This window comes from Xyrauchen texanus, chromosome 1 (assembly GCF_025860055.1).
Source record: "Xyrauchen texanus isolate HMW12.3.18 chromosome 1, RBS_HiC_50CHRs, whole genome shotgun sequence".
Lineage (NCBI taxonomy): Eukaryota > Metazoa > Chordata > Actinopteri > Cypriniformes > Catostomidae > Xyrauchen > Xyrauchen texanus.
The window spans coordinates 14,685,196-14,705,343 of record NC_068276.1 but is presented as its reverse complement, the minus strand read 5'-3'; positions in this window follow the sequence as shown (position 1 = coordinate 14,705,343).

The window sequence follows — 20,148 nt, the reverse complement described above, 5'->3', positions numbered from 1 at the left end:
ATACAAACCAGGCTAGGGGCGTAGCAGTCATTTTAAAAGTGGATGGACATAGCTGTGCAGACTACACTTACAGTGCTGCATTAATATTTTACAGTATATATTAATATATAAGTATAAGTATTATATTGATATATAAGTATTATATACTTTAGATATTCTAATATTATATATTTTAAAGAATCAGATGTTGCAAATTAACTGCAAATGTTTGCTAATTTAGCTGCAAAAATAAAAGGACATCATGTGGAGCAATTGCTTCAGATTCACACATGAGCTGGTCCTGAATAAATTATTTTGACAATTACAATATTGACAATTGTGCATGTTTACGTTTACATTTTTTACTCTGTGTTTGTGCATTGTGGAATTTAAATGTATCCAAGTGGCTCGAGTTTGACTAAGTTCACCGAAATTCATTTAGATCCATTTAATTATTCATTCAGTGACTATTTCTGATGATGCCAGAAGGTGGTGACAAATTAGAGTCTTGTGTGAACTGAGTTCCCCTTCTGTCACTCACTCGATGTTGTGTCGATGAAGTGACACTAGGGGTCTCTCTTGAGAGCCTAAGTTGCCTCTGAGCTTTGAGAGAAGGCCAGTGAGAATTGGCGAACAGAATGTGCATGTCCCTCCCGCAGACATAAGGTATAAAAGGAGGGAATCATGCATCTGTTTAGTCAAACACCTACAGTCACGGCACCAGGGATGCGGTCTATTCGCCTCCATGCCTCCAAATGCAGACTCCCGGCAGGCCGGTTCTGACGAGTCTAGAGGTCTAGAGTCTAAAACGGTTTAGATGCATTTGATGCATTTGAGACCGCTTCAGCACCGGCTTCAGACTTGAGTCCCGAGATGGTCTATATGCCCTCCTCTGAAGATGGCCCTCCTGTTTCCGCTCGCTTCCTTCAAGAGGGTGAGGGACCTGCAAGCGCCCTCTGCCAGCGACACATGCCTGGAACCCGGTCCGGCAGACACTCACGTCATCCTAAGACCCCAACCAGGCTAAGTGCCCAAGGTTCCTACGGCCCCCCTTCAGGGCCAGACAGTGAACCTACAAGCGACTGCCCCAGGAGGAGGCTGACCCACCCTTATCATTACTGTGTCCGGTGTGTGCTTTGCATACCTATTTTGGACCATACTTGGAGCTCTAGATTATTCCGAGCAGCTCTTAATTTGCTGTGGCGGACAGCGGAAAGGGACGCTGTCCCCCACCACAGGCTTGTCCACGAGGTCACCAATGCCCTCGCCTGGCCTATTAGACCCAAGCTGTGCCCGCCCACTTGCGGGTTGAGCATGCTCTATGAGGAGCATAGCATTCTCGTGGGCACTGGCCAACGGCGCCTCTTTAGCAGACATTGGCATAGCAGCGGGCTGGGAAACACCCAATTTCTTTGCGAGATCAATAACCTCCGAGGGTTGAGTCGGTTGGCCCGTGTTTCTTCAGGTCCGAGCACATAGAACTCGATAATATGGGACAGCTGACAAGGTGTTCCACATGCGTATAGCGCCTTTCCCCTCTTCCAAGGTGAACCCGTGAGCTTTTACCCCCAGGTGAGTCCACAAAAGCTTGTGCTCCCTGGATGTCTTTCCTCCATAGCCCTCTGGCTCGCAAATTCGCCGGAGGAATTCCCGACAAGACCCACTATGGGTACTAATTACTCTGTATGAATAGGTGCTCCACAGGTATCGGTCATCACGACTACCCCCTGTGTTGTATTTTCCGCTGTACTTTCCCCCTGTCGGCGGACCCGCGTCTCCCTTGGGCAGTTCCCTCTGCCCCCGGTTGCTGTGTTTGTAGAGCCCCTCCCTCACCAGGTAGGACCTACCACAGCGCCACCTACCACTGTCCCTCGTGCCACAACATCATACCAACCACTGTAACGGCCGAACCTTATTCTCGGCTCCTCAGTGCAAAACCCGATTAAACAGATGCACAATTCCCTCCTTTTATACACGTATGTCTGGGGGAGGGACATGCAAATTCTGTTTGGCAGTTCTCATTGGCCTTTTCTCAAGGCTCTCAAGAGAGACCGCTAGTGTCACTTCATCAACATAATGTCTCGTTCCCTCCATCAGGGAATGAGGGTTATGACAGTAAATTAGACGTTAGTCATTGAATCATGATCTTAAATTTTTTTTAATCCTATAAAATTTTTATATACAGACCTACAAAGAGACTTTAGTAGAGGGTTTAATCATTATAAGAACAAAGCAAATCTATAATTTCTCTACAGTTTTTGATCTGCTGAGCTTGACTTTTATCAAAAGACAACAATAACAGTCTTATAATAATTATGAGTTTCAATAACGTGTGTACGTTTCCATGTACAAAAGAAATGTGTATAAATATTTACTGGCTTCATTAAAACGCATAAGTGTTCTAAAAACACAGCAAATCTATCTTTTTTTCTAAAGTTTGTCGACTGTACACCAACATAGAGGTAAAATCAGAGGCTGATATTAAAATAGCTTTAATTTTAGCTCACAAACATAATATAAAACAAATAACTTCATGAAGACACAGGTGCTGACTTAAAGTTCACTTACAATGTGTGCTTGAAAAAGGATTATCCTTTGTTTTTTTTCTGCAGTGCATTTAACGTAATGCTGCCAATCAAGAGAAATATGCTAATAATTAACTCTCGTCTGTGTGTTCCTCATCTCTAGATTATTAATTTACAACCCCAATTACAATAAAGTTGAGACAGTATGAAAAATCTGAATAAAAACAAAAAAGGAGTGATTTGTAAATTACGTTCAGCCTTTGCTATATTGAAAGCACTACAACTACACATTATATGATGTTTTACCTTGTGAATTTAATAGTTAAAAAAAAAAATGGACAGTAATTTCTAATCAGATGCTCCACAAAAGTTGAGACAGGGGCAATTTAAGACTAATAACAATTTGATAAAATCCAGCACTTTGCGAACAATGTTCCCCAAAGACAAATTGTAAGGATTTTGGGCATTTCACCTTCTAAAGTGCACAATATAGGTAAAAGTTTCAAGGAATCTGGTCAAATCTCGGTGCGTAAAGGGCAAGACAAACACCAGTTCTGAATGCGCATGATCTATGATCCCTCAGATGTCACTGTCTTTCGTGATGACTGAGGGCATTCATCTGTAATGGATATCATGAATATGGGATTGGGATAACTTTATAAACCTTTGTTAGTCAGCACCACTCACCACTGCACCAACAGATGCAAGTTAAGATTTTACTATACAAAGCAGAAGCCATACATCAACACTGTTCAGAAGAGCTGCCGACTGTAAGTTCCAAAAGTCAGTTTCTGTATGGGCCAGGGGAGTGTTTGTGCCCATAGGTAACTCGCACATCTGTGAGAATGCAGACAGATTTGTAAATATTTTGAAGCAACATATACTGTCATCCAGCACCATCTTTTCCAGGGATGTCCCTGCATTTTCCAGCGGACAACTTTAAACCACATACTGCCCGGTTTACAAGTGCATGGCTGTGTGAGAAGAGAGTGTGGGTGCTAGATTGTCCTGCCTGCAATCATGACCATCTCCAATTGAGAATGTGTGGCGCATTATGAAGCACACTATATGACAATGAAGACCCCGTACAATTGTGCAGCTAAAAACATAAATAATGGATGAATGGAGGAAAATTCCACTTTCTAAATTTAACAAACTTGTGTCTGCAGTGCCTAAATGCTTGATAAGTGTTATTAGAAGAAATGGTGATGTTTCAGTGGAAAACACTGTACTGTCCCAACGTTTTTGGAGAGTGTCGCAATCATCTGATTTGAAATTACTGTACATTTAAACAAAAACCATAAAATTCACAAGATAAAACATCATTGTGGAATGGAGGGGGGCAGGACCGGGTCGGAATATCGCGCGCCTGGTCCCCAATCGGCCTGATGAGGCGCGCGAGGGATAAAGGCGTCCGGTGATGATGGTTCGAGAGAGAGAGAATTACGGGAATTACGGGAAGAGAATTACGGGAAAGCAAGTGGGAACTGGATACCCCGACTGCCTGGAGTGAGGGAGCCGCTGCCGGGGGCGGAGGAGTGCCCTACCGTCCCCAGAGACGCGGAGGGGTCGAGGGAGACCGCCGTCCGCGAGGGGAAGAGGGAAGAAACTCTCTGACCGCCCGGAGCGGTAGAGCCGCTGCCAGGGGCGGAGGAGTGTCCCCATTTGCTGCCAGAGAAGCGGAGGCGCGTTCTGCTCGCTGGGGGTCGAAGGTTTCACTCCGGTTTGCCTGGGGTTGGAGCGGCTGTCGTCCGCCTGAGTGTGGAGGAGTGTTCGAGGACCATGCGACGGTACATCAGAGAACCGGTGAGTGAGCTTTTTCTCTCTCTCCTCTCTCTCGCTCTTTCGCACCGTGTTGGCCTTTTCCCTTGCCTATTTTTTTTTGTTGTTGTTGTTGTTTTCTTCAAATTACATTTAGCACACATTTTGCACTGCTACTTGTTGCACATAATTCCATTTAGTGAATTGGCCGCTAAAACAATGCAGACAGCATGTGAAAATAAACAACACTAACAGTGGGCACAATTTATTTTTAGTGAATTCACCCCCAATATAAAATGCTCTCCATTCAAATAGTCAAAAGAGAAAATAGTAAATAAAAATAATCTTTAAAAAAAAATCACCTTGTTCAATGGAAGGAATCAAATGGGTTTTAAGTAAGTTTTTTTTTTAATGGTAAACCAGCTCTTTAAAATAAAAGCTTAGTGGATCCAGGAGAAAAACAAACAATTGCTAAGTAAAAAATATGATAATTTAACAGTTTTTCCCTGCCTTGATTTCATAGTGATTTTTGCTTGGCTTGAATAAACATACACTATATTTTATTTAACTACCTTCTAATTTAGTCTGTATCTAACTACAGTGTTTATTACAATGACAGCAAAAAGACAAGCTAACATTCTTGATGACCTTCACTAGTCAACTATATATTTTGCCTATATTATTGTAAAAAAATCTTGTTAAATGAGCATAATGTCTTTTAAAAAACTTGACTTGACTACTTATTTCAATCAACTTCATTCTTATGCAATGCTAATGGAATATAGAAGTTCAATTAGTTATATTTATCATTGAATATTACTGATGACATCCATAGAAGTAGCCAGGGCCATTCTACTGTCAGAGTTCAAATATACTGTCAGAAACCAACATCTGATGCCTCTATCATATTCAGACTTAAGCTTGTCAAAGAGACATGCGTTCCTCTTCACTTTACATGGAAATCACAATGATGGTGACAATATTATCAAACACGTTGAGTAAAAAGATGAGCTTAATAATACTGCAATTTGCATAATTTATTAATCCAGCAGCGCATGCTGAGAATCCAAACACATGAGCGTGATGTGTCTACTTCTCTTGACTTCTATTTTTCTAAGTTCAATAACTTATCACAAGTTCAGCCAACAAAAATAGGATAACTTGAGTTATCTCAGTTACTCAGTATCTCAGTATCTCAAGTTATGATAGCTAAAAGACAAAATTATTTTTTACAGTGCAATGCATTATGAATAATTTCTGTAACCTGCAATTCAAAAACCGCATTTAAAAAAATAAGTGATGGTGTAAAATTGCTAATGTTTGATGAACTAAATGTTAGCCAATGTGGCCATTTGGTGTTCTCCATAATAAACATAATGAAAAATTCATATTGTTCACAGTGAAAGGTTGGAGGAACTTATAGATGTATAAAGCCCAACTAAATTGCATATGGATTTCTATTGACCATATATATTTATGCAGAGTTTCACGCGGGAGATTTCTACAATATCCATTTGAGATTTGGATGATAATATAAGCTATTCAGTATCTTCAATGATGATGAATGTTTACATTCATGTGCAGTGTGGGCACATAAATATGCATGTATTGCCTTAAGACAAACTTGCACAGAATTGGCTAAACCTGTCCTAGACCTATCCTGTGAACTTAACTCAGACGGTTTAGTTTCTGAGCAGTCCTTAGGCTGTGTGTGAATGCTTTACACAAGAATAAAGAGGAGCGAGCTCTTTGAGTGGGCCATGGCCTGCTTGCCTGTGTCTGGGGAAGGCCCCGGAGGACTGGTAGGCGCGTGGCTAGCTTTATGCAGTATTCATGTAAAGAATGGCCCATCGAGAGAGAGAGAGAGAGAGAGAGAGAGAGAGAGAGAGAGAGAGAGAGAGAGAGAGAGAGAGAGAGAGAGAGAGAGAGACTGACTATATGAGAGAAAAATGGAGCCATTATTCTAGACCTCTAACGGGAGCTGTTTGTTTTTGCAGCACAAGCAGGAGAGCTTGAATATTAGTGTGTAGAGGGGAAGAAAAGGACATTTGTGTATAGATGTGTGTACATCCAGATGTGTATACACAAGGGGTCATTATACAGAGAACTGCAGCATTTACATTATATGCAGAAGTCTCTCTCTCTCTCTGTGTGTGTTTGTGTGTGCGTATGTGTGTGTGATGAAATAACTCCAAGATTAGCCATTCAAAACTGTGGAACATTCCCTCTCCACCACACACACACACGCACGCATGCATGCACACACACACACACACAGAGAGTTTCTGAATGGTTGTGAATGAGAATTAATCAGGAATAATAACATGACTAATTGACTAATATAATGTGTTTATTATAGCAAAGTTACTGTTACGTTCCCGTGTTGTCTACCCCGTGTTTTCTGTTTCACTCATCACTGATCACGCTCCATGTCACGTTTTCCTTGTTGTCCACTCCGTGTTTCACTTGTCTTTGTCTAAAAACTACAATTCCCACAATTCCCAGCCTCCCTCACTGCCTGCAATCATCATTGTTCTCACCTGTGTCTCGTTCAGTCTTCATTGTGTCTGTGTATTTAAACCCTGTTGTTTTCCTTTTCCTTTGTCATTCGTTGTATGGTTACCCGTCGTTTCATGTTGATGAATATTGTTATGGATGTTTCTCCTGTGTCTCGCTGTTCCTGTTTATGCCTTGTTTCCCCAGTTTGTGTTCCTTTAAGGTTTTCTGGTTTCTAATGTTTACATTCTTGTTTATCCCCTCGTGGATGTTTTATTTTGTTCCCAGTGTTTTGTTTCCTCTGTGTTTTCTTGTTAATCTGAGCAATAAAGCCGCAAATAGATCCAACCTCTTGTCTGCCTCCTCCTGCATCATAACAGTTACATTGATACAAATACATTGATTCTTAGATTACTTTCCCTTACAGACTGATATCACAAAAGCAAATGACGTCAATCTGGCATGATGTCAAATGCACAGCACATGCTGTGATTTTTGTGGCATGAACATTCGCTGCATGGCAGCACTTGACAGGAATGCAGCACATCGGTCCGAATACAGGTGATTTGGAACTAATGATGATTTCCTTTGTATTTATGTTGCTACGTAACAGCATAATCAGTTTTGGGTGTAATCTGATAATCTGGTGCAAATGTGGTTGGCTTCCATTGGTTGCTCCCAGCAAAGCAGTACATTGTTAAATATGTAACATAGGTTAATCATAAAATTATCAGATCCAACATTCCTCAAGCCTATGATCACTTTCTGAATTTATATACCCTCACATACACACGCACATCCACATAACAGTTCATGTTTCTGTTGCTGATGGCACGGGTGCACAAGTGTTTGTAGCTTACTAGCCTGCTTTGCATTTCTTAATCTTATACGTTCATCATTTTATGCTTGCGCTTTTGGTTTTTCCACTTTTCTACTGTTTCATCTGTGTGTATTATACCGCGCACACCCGTTTCTCTGTTTTTTATTTTAGTTTTTTCCGCTTGTCTAAATCTCGCATTCAACACTGTTAATTACACAGATTATTGCATCAATCTCAAACATCTGCTGATTAGAAACCACATCGATCTCAAACCCTTGCCACTCAAGAAAAACCATAACAACAAAAAATTGCAGTAAGTCATGGCATCTGCTCATGTTATTGCTTCCTGCATTACATGCCACATGTTTACTCTAGCTTCTTCCGTCAGCAGTGAGGGATTCACATGTGATAAATGTAAGGAAATAGTCAGGCTGACAGAGAAGGTTAAAGAGCTAGAGGCATGCATCCGAACACTAGTGGAGGTCAGTGAGAGAGAGAAGCCGGTATTTACTGTTTCTGATGTGGGTAGAACAGCGACCGATACACACACTTTGGTTGCGGCTCTAGAGTCCTCTAGAGGATGATTGGGTGACGTCTCGGCGGCATTCTCGCTCAACAAATTGACACCACTCTCCCGTTCCTGTTAGGGTTTCCAATCGATTCTCCCCACTTAGTGATGCATCCACTGAGAATCAGGTTGAAAGAGCACTAATAATTGGTGATACTAACATGGAACATGGAAATAGAGACTCCAGCCAACATTGTTAAATGCATTTTGGGGGCTCAGGCATCTGACATTAGATAAAATTTACAAGTGTTGGCTTATGCGAAATGTAGAATTTCTCAAATTGTTATTAATGTCGGCACATTTCGCCAGTTGGAGATCACTATAGATAATATTAAAGAGGTGTGTGAACTTGCAAAAATGATGTCAGACACTGAATTATGCTCGGGCCCCCTCCCTACTTGTGGTGATGAGGTTTATAATAGATTAGTGTCACTGAACGGCTGGTTGTCTGAGTGGTGTCTGGAGAATAGCATAGGATTTATAGACATTTGGAAGAGTTTCAGGGGTAGACCTAACCTGCTAAAGAGAGATGGACTCCACCCCTCCAGGAAAGGTGCTGCTCTCCTCTCTAGTAATTTGGCTCATAGACTTAGTAATGATAATATTTGACTAACTGAGGCCCTGGTCAGGAAGCAGACAAACTGGTTAATCCGAACATCTGTTAGCTGCCTTGAGATTTTACATAGGTCACATAAACTGCAACACATAGAGACTGTATCATCTAGATATCATATACAGTCTTCTCTAGGACTCTTGATATTGAGGGTCCCCCCCACTGCCCCCCTTCGATTAAAGAAAATTTAAGAAAAAAGCCTCACACCGTTGTATAATGGTCACACTCATGCTCTCAAGAGAGAAGCTCGGAAAATAGAGTGCAAGTGGAAGAATACAAAATTAGAGGTATTTTGCATAGGATGCATAGGAAGGATAGTGTCTGTAGCTAGAGACTGCCAGGTCAGCATATTTTAGCAAAACTCATTGAAAATAACCACAACATTCCAAGGTGTTTATTCAGAAAGGGGCTAAATTGGTTAGGAATAAAGCATCGACTGAACCAGATATTCCATTGCAGTACAATAGTAATGACTTCATGAATTTCTTTACTTAAAAAAAATGTAATAATAAGAATAAAATTGGAATTATGCAATCAACTGTCACAGCACCTCAGAAACAAGTGTCTCATAATAGGTAACAAAACATATAAAAAATCTTTATGTTATGTATGTTAGATCTGTATGTTATGTATGTAAGATCCAATACCAACTAAGCTCTTAAAAGAGGTATTCCCAGTAATCTCAGAACCTCTTCTTAATATTATTAACTACTCACTATCCTTAGGACATGCCAAAGAAAATGGCAGTTATCAAACCACTTATTAAGAAGCCACAGATTGATCCTAGAGAATTGGCTAATTACTGACCGATTTAAAATCTACCATTCTACAGAGACTGCGCTTATCAGAGATATAAATTACTTGCTCTTTTGAACTGATCGCAGCTGTATTTTTCTTCTAGTGCTTTTAGATCTTAGTGCAGCCTTCAACATGATAGATCACAACATTCTTTTGAATAGGCTTGTAAATTATGTTGGCATTAGTGGACTTGCATTAGCATGGTTTAGGTCCTATTTATTAGACCGCTACCACTATGTATGTGTAAATGAGGAATTGTCAAATCATTCAAAAGTATGGAGTGCCACAGGGATCAGTTTTAGGACCTCTGCTTTTCTCCTTATACATGCTTCCCCTGGGAGATATTATTTATGGAGACAATACCCAACTTTATATTTCTTCTAAACCTAATGAAAATTCACAATTCCCCAAATTAGCAATTCATTGATAGAGTGTATCAATGAAATAAAAGATTGGATGGCCAGAAATTTCCTTCTACTCAATTCCAACAAAACAGAGGTACTAATGATTGGACCAAAAACCTCTAAAAATAAGCAGCTAAAATATAATTTGACTCTAGATGAATGTACTGTTACATTCTCTTCAACAGTGAAGAACTTAGGTGTTATATTTGATACCAATATGTCCTTTGAAAATAATATTTCCAATGTTTGTAGAACAGCGTTCTTTGAAAAATGTATTTGTTCATGACCTCAAGACTAGATTATTGTAATGCATTACTGGGAGTATGTCCAGCAAGTTAAATAAATAAACTTAAATTGGTTCAAAATGCAGCAGCCAGATTGCTGACGAGAACCAAGAAATATAATCAGATTCAATTATATCGTTGTTACATTGGTTACCTGATTAATTTCATATTTATTTAAAAATTCTGATAACCGCATACAAACCTTTGAATGGTCTAGCTCCACAGTACTTAAGAGACCTTCTAACATGCTATATTCCATCAAGTTCATTATGATCACAAAATTCTGTCTTGTTAATAATTCCAAAAACATGAAATTCCACAAAAGGATTTTCATAATTGGCTCCTAAACTATGGAATAGTTTCCCTAACACTGTTTGGGATGCAGACACACTCACTCAGTTTAAGTCTAGACTAAACACTTTCACTAAACCTAAACACAATTTAGCCAGACATAAACCAATTTATCCTTCAACTCATAATTAGGCTGCTTTAGAACCAGAAACATCCATCTTGATATTAATGGAAAATTTAATGGCATCTATGCTAATATTATTCTATTTTTTTCATATCGTCATGGTTACTGTTGTAACCTTGGTTCCCCGAGGGCAGGAACAAGACCTTGTGTTGAATGAAGTGACACAAGGGGTCTTCCTGGGATGCCAAACGTACCTCTGAACCTGAGAAAAGGCCAATGTCAAGTTGGCATACAGAATTTGCATACCCCGCCCCGGACATACAGGTATAAAAGGAAGTGAGTGCCAGTCAGGACTGAGGAGCCGAAAAAAGGTGTGGCCATTTACAGTGGTAGGTCTAGTGCTGTTGCAGGATGGACACAACGTCTTGTTCCTTCCCTCGGGGAACGGAGGTTACAACAGTAACCATGACGTTCCCCTTCTGTCACTTACTCGACATTGTGTCGAATGAAGTGACACAAGGGGTCCCATATAAAACGCCAAGCACTGACCGTGTTACGTGAACTGCCGAGGCTACTGCATACTAGAAGCAACTGTGTCGGCTGCACGTAGCGCTCCCCAATGCCCCCAAAGAGGTGTCACATACAGACCTTAGGTTCCCCGCACACCTGCACTATGTCTCTCACATAGGAGGTGAATCGGCTGGGGCTATCTTAACGCTATGAAATGCGTCAGGGAAGGCGGTCTTTCCCGCTCCTATTCTTTCAGGGGGAAAAGACCCTGCGGAGGCCACATCCTGCCCAGTCTAGGGGGAGGTAACATGTGGCAAATACACCACGAGATTGTGAAGCCATACATGGGAAATGGCGCGGTGGTAGGTCCAGCCTAATGAGGGGGGACTGTACAAGCACGGCGACTGCGGCAGCGGGGCTGCCCAAGAGATCCGCCGACAGGGGGACCATACCGTGGGTCGGTTGTGCCGCATTATCGAGTTCTACTGGCTCGGACCTGACAAAACACTGTACGAGACCGACTCAACCTTGAGATTGTAAAATCTGGCAAAGGTATTGGGTGTTGCCCAGCCCGCTGCTCTGCAGATGTCTGCTAAGAAGGTGTCATGGGCATGTGCCACATGATGCCACACTTCTCGTAGAGTGTGCTCGAACCCGCAAAGCGGCAGGCACAGCCTGGGTGTGATAAGCTAAGGAAATAGCATCAATGACCCAGTGAGCTAACCTCTGTTTGGATACGGCGTATATGAAGTAAGGGCTGTAGAAACCCTTCTCCATCTCGGATGGAGGTATAGGCTCTATCGCATCCTTGAGGAGCTGGGTCGTGATCTCTGCTCGTAAGGCGCTGGCTTTCTCGCCGCGCACGGAAGTCACCGCTGAAACGAGGCGGGAGCCGGGTGAACTGAATCGCGTAGCCGAGTCGGACGCCTGCTGTGTATTGCTGTTTTATGAGTGGGAACTCAAACTCTTTTAGAGGAAATAAACTCTTTTTAGGAGGAGAAACTCTCTTTCAGGCAATGAAAGCGCTGTCGAAGCGCCCAGGGCCGTGGACTGCACAGCGTGCAGAGAGAGAGAACGCCTGCTGGAAACACGCCGTAGATCCAACAGCAATGCTTATCGCCAGAAGAGGTGAGTGAAACAGTGGTGAACTCAGCTTGCTGTTGTACAACCGTTCGGCTCTGAAGAAAAATTCTGACTGGCACTCGCTGCCCCGCTTCCCTTTATATCCATATGTCCGGGACGGGACATGCAAATTCTGTCTGCCAACTTGACATTAGCCTTTTCTCAGGTTCAGAGGTACGTTTGGCGTCCCAGGAAGACCCCTTATGTCACTTCATTCAACACAATGTCGAGTGAGTGACAGAAGGGGAACCGAGTTTACCAGAGCCTGCCAGATCCAGCTCTGTTCCTGCTTGGTAGATAATGACAAACTTCAGCCGGTGCTAGCCAGACATCACTTTAATTTTGTGACTTGAGAGGATGAACTGATGCCAACTCCAACTGTAAGATGGGATACTTCATATAGCTTCATATGAAGTACTTACTTTATAGCCACTGCCGGAACCTTGGATTTAGGATGGACCACACCGAACCTCACCTAAATTACCTGCAAGTTAACCTGCGATGCACCTCATTTATCTCTGCATGCATCATCTTTGTCTATTGATGGACTACACTCTTGAAATGTAATACACAGACTATCAATTAATTTCCAATAAAACTCTTCATCAGACAACTAACAAAGGACAATGCATCTACGTGAACTTCTGCAGTTAATCCAAGACAGACTTCAAAGACATAAGTCATTAATCTTACAGTTTATAAAAAAAACATTTTATTTTTAAAACACTGGACCTTAATGCTTACTTAATTCACAAATTTAAAACCATGATATGCACTGCACACAAATAACTAATATTGGCATTATATTCATGCTGTTTAGCCAGAGGGGAACTGGCCCCCACACTGAGTCTGGTTTCTCCCAAGGTAATTTTTCCCAATTAACTAACATTTTATGGAGTTTTATGTTCCTTGCCACAGTCGCTTTCAGCTTACTCACAGGGGTTCTAAATACAATTATTATTTAATTATTTAATTTTTATACACATTTTACAATCATATTTAATTAAACTACACAATGTAAGACATTATAGATATTACAGTTTAATTATTATTATTATTTTTAATGCATGATTTCCCGTAAAGCTGCTTTGAAACGATGTGTGTTGTGAAAAGCACTATAAAAATAAAAATGACCACACACACACACACACACACACACACACACACACACACACACACACACACCCTGTGTGAACAATAGGTTGATTGTGAGGTCTGATAGGGTATTGTTGAGGGGTCAGGCAGGGGGTGTGAGGATGACCCCTCTTAAAGTCTCACAGCATCTCTGGACACCATCCCCACAAATCACAGCAGGAAAATGAAAGTAAGTAGAGAAATATATTCATTTTCAAAATAGACAGGGACTGTTTTAAAACAGGAAAGAGGGGCAAAAATGTTTATAGATATAGAATACATTCTGTACATAAAAGGTATGGATACAAAAAATATAAAAATAAAGACGAGGAAAAACAAGGAGCGAGAGCAATCAGTGAGGAAAAGGCAAACCTTAAAGGGATAGTTCTCCCAAAAATGTGAGTTCTGTGGTCATTTGCACACCCTTGTGTTGTTCCAAACCTGTAGGACATTCTTAGTTCTGTGAAACACTAAAGGAGAAATTTGCCATAATGTTGATGCTGATCTCTTATTTTTCTTAGACAGTAAAAGAGAATGGGGACTAAGGATAACATCTAAACTAACAACTCCTTTGCGTTCCATGGAAGAATTAAAGTCATACAGGTTTGGAAAAATTATTAAATGTTGACTAAATGATGAGATCTCATGCCAAGAGAAATCTTGATTATGATTTCACAACTGCTGTAACAGCACAGCCTAATACATTTATCATTCATAATGTTAATATACAGTATATCCAAAGCAAAGATATAATATAAAATTAGTCATTTATATGCCATACTATTACATGAAGTCCTGGTTTAGTTTTCCATTATTATTATTATTTTACATAATTATTGTAAGTGTAAAAAGTATCAAGCAATAAGGACACATATTTTATTTGGGAAAAACTAAAATAAAAGGAAACACAAAAACTTCAACTAAAGAGACAGTTCTTCAGCAGAATTTTTTTTTGTCATTTTTAGGTTAATGTGATAGTTGCATTCAAAGTACTTGGTTTGTGGGCTACAACTGGGAGTAGATTAATCTATTGTAGTGTTCGATATAGGTCACACAGCCCTGGGAGTAGGGGAAGCTCCAAGAAGTCCTGATGTGACATTCAGACAATTCATTGAAAGAAGTCTATGAATATCATTGGGTTGCTACATATGTTATATTTGAATTAGTGTAAAAAATTCATGCTTTACATTTCTTTTTGCAACCCATCTGGAACCCTTTACCCATTGACTTATTTTATGGTTTAATGTAAACAAACTACTGTGCATAAACTTTATTTTTGAGTCGAGAGGCCAAAGGACCTAGAACATTTTTAGGGTGTCTCAATACCCAATAAATTCAAAAGGTTGTTTAAAAATGCTTCAGTGCATCATGTGATAAATTCACATAAATTCATGTTTATGTGTCCGAACTTGCTCATGCTAGCATGTTTATTGTACAAACACACATCAAAAAGTGAGTATCAAAGAAAGGAAATAATGCTTTATGGAGAATATTGGCTCTCCAAAGAACAATCACAACCTGCTTGAACACTTGAACAAGAGCATTCAGGAGTACTGCATAAATTATTAGTAGGAAGCCAATGTACAGTACCGTTGTTACTACATAGCTAGCTAGCTTGCTATCAGGGTAACTGAAGTGTGAAAAATGAAACACACACTCGATGAAAGTGGTACATTTTACTGTTATTAAAATCTTTTGTAATACAAATGACAATGCTGCCTTAAAGTTTTAAAATTGTCAACTTAAAGGGATAGTCTACCCAAAAATGTAATTCTCTCATAATTTACTCACCTTAATGCCATCCAAGATGTGTATGACTTTCTTTCTTCTGCTGAACACAAACAAAGATTTTTAGAAAAATAACTCAGCTCTGTCGGTCCATACAATACAAGTTAATCGTGGCCAGAACTCTGAAGCTCCTAAAAGCACATAAAGGCAGCATACACCTATCATTTGCTATTGAAAATACTTTATTTTATGCTGCCTGTATGTGCTTTTTTGAGTTTCAAATTTTGGCCACCATTCACCATCTGAGATATTCTTCTAAAAATCTTAATTTGACTTCAGCAGAAGAAAGAAAGTCTGTACACATCTGGGATGGCATGAGGGTGAGTAAACGGTGAGTGCATTTTAAATTTTGGGTGAACTATCCCTTTAAGATGGAATTTGTTTAAACTGAGCATAAAGTTGAAAACAAAAAAAGTAAACATAGGTGTTTTAAAATATATGACCTTCTAAGTTCAAATGAATATTTCAGAAATGTCGCCTAACATTGTGGTTACATATGTAGCTGTAGTTCCCTGAAAAAGGTCAGCTGCTCACGCAGTGTTGAGTGAACCTATGAAAGAGAACAATTGCTTACACTTGATCTTTATTAATTGCTAAATGGTTTTATGGAGAATTCGATTGCAGCCGTGTGGACATGGATGGTCCATTTAAAACACAGCCACTATAGCCCTAACTACTTTCTTTATGAAATAAAAAAGCATAAATAAAAGTAGCAAATACAGTAGCAAATGTAAATGTATAATGTACATGTGTGTATATATATATATATATATATATATATATATATATATATATATATATATATATATATATATATATATAATATATAAATATATAAATAAATAAATCATAGTTTGTAACTTGTCATAAATGAAGCCAACAAAAACTCGGATGACTTATTTATCTCAATATGTCCAGTACAGGGCAGTTCTTCTAACCCCAAATATGTTATTGTAGCAAAACATAAATTATTAATTTATTAAATTATTAATAACAATTATTTTTGCTTGTCTTTGATTTTTTTTTTTTTTAAGAGGCTTTGCTCTTAAAAAGTGTCATTGTTTTTTTTATCCCTGCATCAGAGACGAGTACAACAAATTCTATGAAAGGACTCTTTTGAACTTTAATTTAGACCCCGTCTGATACGATATACTGTAGAAATAAAATACGGTCAGTGAAATAAATTATGCTCTCAAATAAGGTACAGATATGTACAGCCAGAAAGTGAACATCCAGTACTGTGCAAAAGTTTTAGGCACTTAAAATGTTTCACAAAACATTTGTCTTAAGACGGTTATTTATACCTTCAGCTTTAGTTTGTCAATAGGAAAAATACATTTTAGACTCCCATATATTACTTCTGCAAATAGAAATTATTAGAATAGAAGAACAGGGCACTCAGCAACAGATGTCATGGCCCCCACAGAGCCCCCCACTGAACATCGTGTCAGTCTGTGATTACATAAAGAGACAGAAGCAATTGAGACAGCCTAAAGAGATAGAAGAACTGTGGTGAATTCTCCAAGAAGCTTGGAACATCCTATCTGCCAACAACCAAGAAAAACTGTGTCCAGGTGTATCTAGTAGAATTGGTGCTGTTTTAAAGGCAAAGGTGGTCACATCGAATATTGATTTCATTTTTGTAAGTTTACTGGACTTTGTATGACATTAAGTGATATATGAAAACTATTTATTTCATTATTTTTGAAGATATCCTCACTAAGCAACATTTTTCACAAGTGCCTAAAACTTTTGCACAGTACTGTATATCAAAGTATTTGTAATCAGTTTTATGTGGACGATAATCAATTATCATAATATTTCTTGTCAGCAGCCCATATATACTGGTTTCATTATTGAATTACCTAATGTCTCAGCTTCAGTCGTAACTGGCTGTTGTTGCAACATGGACTGCATTTATTCTGAATAAGATGACATTCTGATTAAGTTGTTTACACAAGTTATTTATTAAACTGTTCCATTTATATTCCTATTTATGCTGCAAAGCTCTGATTAATGATTGAAATTTAGGAATGTAAGGCATGCACAGCAAAATGGTTTGATTGCCATATGTTGCCAATTATGCAAAAACTTAATAACAGAGAGTCATTGCACGATTAAGGAGTATACGTGTCTTAAATAATATAGCTTCGTTTGAAAAATATTTCAGGTGTCTTAATTCGCATTATGCTACTTCTACAGCAATTATTTTATTTAAAATATTATCTACAGCAACAGTTCATATAAACATTGCCACTGTTTGTTCTTTAATCACAAAATTGACACCACATGCTGCAGAACTCAGGTGCAGAAGCGCGGCACCTCACCGGACCAGGTATAAATCATCTCTGATTACTGTAGCAACTGCTCGCCCTCAGCCAGCCTGGTAGCCTCTGGCAGCTGGCTCTGTATATGAAGTTCTATTTATAACCCTCTATGTCATTGCCACTGCTCTTTGCTGTTTTGCAATGCAGTGCAAATCTCCGTCTGCTCTTTCCTTTTTCTGTTCGCCACCCCTCGGTCCACATCCGTTCTCTGCCATCGCTTACCATGCATCCCCAGTCATCCAGTCTCTCGTGTGTGAGCCAAATCAATGCCACTGTAAATCCAAATATTAATTCTGGGGCTGAAATAGAGTATTATGCTTACAACTAAACAGATTGAGTGGATGAAACATATCAGGTAAAAATTGTTTTCAAATGAAGATGTTTGTTTGATGTGTCTTCAATAATTGCCTGGCAATTGCAGAATTCACAGAAAATGTATTTGGTTAAAATCCTACATATGAAGCTAGTATATATACAGTAAATATACTGTATGTGTATATATATATATATATATATATATATATTAGGGCTGTCGATTTAATGTGTTAATAAAGTGCGATTAATTTGACCAAAAATAACGCGTAAAAAAAAATAACGCATTTAATCACAATGCTTTCCTGAGAGATTCAAGCTTGTAGTACCACCTGTTTACTCCAGAGGGCAGTAAGTTCAATTTCAGCTGTGTGAGCAACGCGCAGTGAACAAAACATTAACAACTCTTCAGCGGACACACAACATAAACGTGCGAACCAAGGGATCTCAAGATGTGTTAAACGATTGAGTATTAAACTATATTTAACTTGACACAGTGACCTAAACATTTTACTTTTATGACGCAACACACCCGAGAAGCGACACAAGCATGTCTGACGCAGGTCGTATGGTCTTTACCTCACAAATATTTAACTACCAACAAGGTTAAGGAGGTGTCCTTTAAACTGTTACACCATTCTTACCCAGTACATCTTTATTTAAGAAACATGCTCCCTGAAATAGATCCACTTTGCACCTTCTGTAATGCTGTAGATTAATCTCCCCCTCACTTTTTTGGGAATGTGTCTACGCTGTATTTTGGAGAAAATATTGTTTGTTTGTACGTACCTCTATTTTAACTAGTTTTTCTTTGCTTTATAAAGACATTTTATTAAGTTAATATTTTCTGATTAATCTGTTTATTTTTCTTGCCAAGTTTTTTTATATAGTGTAAATTTATGTCTATAAAACCCCTTTTTGAACTTTTTTGTAAAGACTCAAAATATTATTTAAATACTCTTTGTACCTCCAACAACTCCAAAGCATTGAAAACCATTGCACTATGTAATGAATATATGTCTTGGCATTATTGTAAAATATATCTGTAGTATTGTGTACTATGTATACCCCTGGCTTGTTTAAAAAAAAAAGAAATGTCTGATGCAGGTGTAAATTGACGGGTCCTTAAACAAGCCCTCATAATAAATCTTCAACTGATTGACAAATTCACTTGTGAAATGGATTGCTGTGAACTGTGTGCCAATGATTGTCTTATGATCAATAATATGGTTGTAAAAAATACATTGTATTCTAAAGCCGCTTTTTGAATGATCTTATCAATGATGAACTCTTCTGCCACAAGAATGTAATGCATATTAATAATCGGAATATTTTTTTATTATATATATTGTAAGGGGGTTACGATGGGCAAGGAGGAGGCGAGAACCGGCTTGTCAATATAAATAATAATTTAATGGAAACTTAAACCAAAAGCACAAACATAAACACACACGACGGACATGCCCGTAATTCTCTCTCTCTCGAACCGTCGTCACCGGCCGCCTTTATCCCTCGCGCACACCATCAGGCCGATAGGGGACCGGGCGTGCGACATTCTAGCCCGGCACCGCCCCCCCTTCGCTCCACACTCCTCCCGGCGTTACCTCAGGCCGTGTTACCTACACCCCCCCCTCTCTTTCCCTGGGGAGGGGCGTGCTTTGCACCCAGTCAGGTCATCACCGCCTTCCTCGACCTGGGAGGAGACAGGAGGGGAAAACAACAAAAAAAAAAACACTAAATCGGCGATGGAAAAAGGCCAACACGGTGCGAAAGATAGAGAGAGGAGAGAGAGAAAAATTCACTCACCGGTTCTCTGATGTACCATCGCGTGGTCCTCGAACACTACGCCACACTCTCCGGCGGACGATAGCCGCTCCTCTCCGGGCGAACCGGAGTCAAATCTCCGACCCCCAGTAGACGCTTTTCTGGCGGCACCTGGGGACATTCCTCCGCCCCTGGCAGCGGCCCTACCACTCCAGGCGATCGGGGAGTTACTTCCCTCCTCCCCTTGCGGATGGCGGTCTTCCCTCGACCCCTCCACGTTTCTGGGGGACGGCAGGGCACTCCTCCGCCCCTGGCAGCGGCTCCATCGCCCCAGGAGGTCGGGGAATCCAGTCCCCACTCGCGGTCGGGCTACTCCGTCACCCGGCAAATGGTATTAATTTAGTAATAGTAATAGCCCGGCCCCGCCCCCCTCCGCTCCACGGTGCAAACACAATAATCTCTGTTTTGCATTCATTTAAATGCAGGAAATTGACAGCCAACCAAGTTTTTTAATCATTCAGACATGCC